This window comes from Girardinichthys multiradiatus, chromosome 19, assembly GCF_021462225.1.
Source record: "Girardinichthys multiradiatus isolate DD_20200921_A chromosome 19, DD_fGirMul_XY1, whole genome shotgun sequence".
NCBI lineage: Eukaryota > Metazoa > Chordata > Actinopteri > Cyprinodontiformes > Goodeidae > Girardinichthys > Girardinichthys multiradiatus.
The window spans coordinates 20016393-20020819 of record NC_061811.1 but is presented as its reverse complement, the minus strand read 5'-3'; positions in this window follow the sequence as shown (position 1 = coordinate 20020819).

Below are 4427 nucleotides of genomic sequence, written 5' to 3'. Positions count from 1 at the left end.
CCCACCTGGGACTGTTCCAACCTAGCTAATGGACGTAATTATAAAGTGCAGACTAAACACAGATTAGAAAAAAAAGGTGGATTTTTTTAAATTAAAGGCCACCAAAGTTAAAATGAAATGCTTGCTCAAGAGAGGGAAAAAAAAAAAACATGAACATGACAGCTGCAGCAGCAAATGTAGAGAAATTCTCGTGCAAACCTCACCAGGCTGGTATTATATTGACACCCACCTCAGACAAATGATAAAACAATGATATCTGTGGACCAATCAAAGATTTCTGCGTTGCCACAACATCCAAAAAAACGCTGACTCAAACACACCAAACACTGTCTCAGCTTATTATCCTAAAGAAGAAACTGGCCGCCTGGCCACGTAGTCCACAGATGCATAACTGCAGATACTGATGCAGATCAGACTCAAGAGCCTATTACAGCAAACAAAATAGTGATAAACAGGGGAACACAAACCTGAACTTTCAGTGACCAGACAAATTAATAAAGGGAAAAATCTCACAAAGAGCAGCTGAAAACCGTTGATTATGCTGAGGGAGTTGGACAACTGAACACGAAGCAGGTTTAGAAAATTAGGCAGCGGTGCTCTGGTGAAAAGCAACAAACCAAAGAATAAAACAAAAACATAAATGACCTAAACAAAACTTAGTCTACACCAGCTACCGGTGAAGCAGATTATCCTGCACCATCCCATACATAAACTGTTTCCGCCCATACCACCATCAGGCAGGAGGAGGAGGAGCAATGAAGCCAGAACTATAACCATGAACCTTTCCTGTGGTCTTCCTAACAGCTCCATAGTCCACATCCTCTGTCCAATATGTCCACTGACCCTCCTCTGCACATGTCCAAACCATCTGAGCTTTTATTGAACAACTTTGTCTCTAAAATGCCCAACCTTAGCTGTCCCTTCAAAATGTTCATTTTCATCCTGTCCACATTAGTAAGTCCATAATAAATACAATAGATAATGCAACACACACTTTCGCAAAACTTCCAGGGTACTCTAAGAGCAGAAAATGCTACCCTGAATGTAAAGGACTCTTTCAGAAAACACAGGGTACCTTCACCTTAATTCGCAGGCTACTTTCTATAACCTACACACTGTTTACCTGGACTTGCAGTGTATTTCCTCAGACCTTGCAGGGCACTTTCCTTGGAAACAAACTTTACCTTTGAGGACTGGACTAGATTCAAATGAGGCGACATAACTGGGTGTTTTCTAGAACTCATAGATTAGTTTTCAAAAAATTATCCCCTGAATAAGTTTCTTCCACATTTTTCCCATCACATGGGTGTTTAGTAAGTTATCTTTAAGGTATCTTTAATTCGTTACTTGTTCAATACTGAACCAAAGCTTTAGGTTTTCCTGCAAATATCTGACTTTTCTTTTCTCGTCTGTCAAGTCATGTTTTGCATGTCAGTTCAGTGTAATGTTGCCGGTCCGCAGCAGTCTAAAAAACAAGAACAATATCAAGTATCAAGTATCAGTATTAAGTTTTATTCGTCTTTGTTAAAAAAAATCTGAGCAACTTACTTGATCTTGTCTTTTTTCTGCATATTAAATGTAGGCACATTTTCTATTGTTTCAGGTGTTAATTAAACAGACGGTTCCAAGGTATAAATGGGACTCATAAAATCTGCATCAGCAAGATTTTTGTTTTCCCTCCGTGTTCATTTTGTATTAAAAACGCTGTTGGACAATGTCTTTAGGCAAAGTGTATAAAAAAATCCAAGTCCAAACAGTGGAGCTAAGTAAAAACCATAACCACAGGTTTCTGAAACAAGTTCTTGGGAATCACATATTGCCTTCACATTTCATTTACAGGAAATGATGTTTACAGAAATAGAGACTCTGATTATCTGTTTGAGGTTGCCTTTTTTTCCCTTAGATCACTGCATATTTCAGACTTTTTGCCGATTTTGGACTCTGTAAGAGAAGCAGATGACTGAAAAACAATATTTCAGTCCTTGCTGTGGTTCATTTATGCATATAGGTCTGATTAATAACAACAACATAAACATTCTAGAGAAAGGTAACCAATGTGCTTACAGGGTTGATCTTAGCAGGCATTCAGGCAGATATACACCACAGACGGACAACTTTACAAGTACAAGTAAGGAGTCTTGATTAGAATACAATACACCTCATCAGAAACCACAACAAGTCTGGTTGGTTTTCTGATTATAGCTTTTGGAGGTGGTCATGTTGGCTATGTTCATGTTGGTTTTTTTAAAGGACAAATATTGACAAAAAAAAACAAAAAACATTTATATTGTTGCACTTGCCAATAAGAGTGTATTCTTGTTATTTTGTGAGATGATAATGTATCTTCATTCTTATTTCTGCTGGATTTTATTTTCCACCCATATTTTGTTTTAATTTAAACAGGATTGACCAATTTAAATTTAAAATCTTATTTACCAGGGTGTCCTGGCCAGGATGACAGCATCTCAACACAACATTAAATACAACATCTATTTTAAAAAAATGTGCACATAAAACATCAGAGATCACTAAAATACAAGCAAAACTAAAGCAGGCCCCAGATTTAATTTTTCTTTAGTATGTATGAGTAAAGCTAAAGCTCCTTCAGATGATTACCCTGAGTAATTCAAGTAATTGAATTATGTTTAATTCAGTTTAATTAGGATTTTGGCAGGAATTTCATTTACTTGTTGATATTATTATTATTTTATTTTATTTTGTATTATTATTATTATACCATTAAGTAGAATAGAAAATGTGAAGTCCCCAGAAGCGGAAAATTTGTTTCAGATAACAACTCCCTCTAGTGGCCAAAAGACAAATGGTTTCTCAACAGAATTGTTTCTCATTCAGATGCGATGCTTGAATCGACAGTCAGATAATGTTCTTAATCTGTTAGTAAATGCATCAAATGCATGTTGAAATACCAAACAAAGTGTGTGTATAATATGTAGTTGCTTAAAATGTTTAAGGGATTTTTGTGTGATTCTTGAACAGTATAGAAAATTGTTTTGGACAACAGATACTCTTACCTGTGAGTATATACATGTGTTGAGTGTATGTATATTGTTGGTTGAACTTATCATAGATTGGCTGAAGACCATCTAACTTGATATACTTAACCAAGTTGATAGAAGATGAGATACAACCTAGGAGGGGTCAGATAATCATTTGAAGAGAAAAATAAATAAAAATAAATAAACGTTTTGGAAAAGATCCTTTGTCCATGTAAACAGTGCTTCATACAGTTCTGGTGAGACGTTTGCATACAGTTATCATGCTACAATGTCATATTAATGTTAGAAATTTTATTATCTAATGAAATAATGACAGCATACAACTTCAGCCACTAAAACAAACAAAAAAAAAAAAAAAAAACACAAAATTTATTGTTCAGTTTAAATGGAATAAATAATGAACAAGGAGGACTAACTACAACATTTTTTACTTTATGTGATATCAAAAGCTGGGTTGTAACAACTTAATAATAAACTCCTAATTTTGTGATCTAACAAGACAATGATCCCAAACATATTATTACTCCTTTCAGAAGAGAAAACGCAGGCTGACATAAAGCTGTTGGATGGCCTTCTTGAAGCCCTGACCTCAAGCTCCTTAAAACATTTATATTATGCTTAAAAGCTGGGTCAGGGGTCAAATATCCTGCCAGAATTTAACCAAAAGCTTGTTCATGGCTGCAAGGCTATAGCACAAAACAGCCCAAAATGAACATGACAAAGGAAAGATTATGACAGCTAAACTTTTTGTGGTAAATGGGTCTAGAAGCAAGTCTGATTAGGTACTCCTAGATAATTTGTGTTTATTGAAAGTAAAAGAGGAAGGTTCAAAGATGTCTAACTTCTTTTTTTGCATCAGAGTAGGTAGGTCTAATTGTTTTTATTAGAATTTAAACGCACATTCTCTCAATACAAATGACTGGTGCTATTTCCCTCTAAGACATTGTTTAAAAAAATCTTTGCAGCGAGCAGAGTTCAAAAAGAGCAACAGGTCATGACTCAGTCCCTTTATATGCATAGTGCGAAAGAGGATTTTATGGAAAAAATTGAATTCACTTACCATTACAATGAGTTTTACATAAAAAGCTAAATAAAAATGTTATTTGTGTCCAAAAAAGCATTTTAGTCAGTGGTGCACAGTTTAATACATTTTTGCTGTTTTTGTTGTTCTTTCATAATTTGAGACCAAACGTTTACCTTTATTTGCTTAGTAGCAACTATTTTTAAGTAAATAAATATTTTGACCCTAATTTTGCTTCATACAAATACCACCCGTGAAACCTCTACCACAGATTAATCTAATCCACTTCAAACATGAGGTGCACTCTGAACTGCATTACCCAACATGCACTGGGAATAGTGTCCGTTGATATGATTGGCTGAGGAGTGTCCGCCCCTGACAGTCTCCGG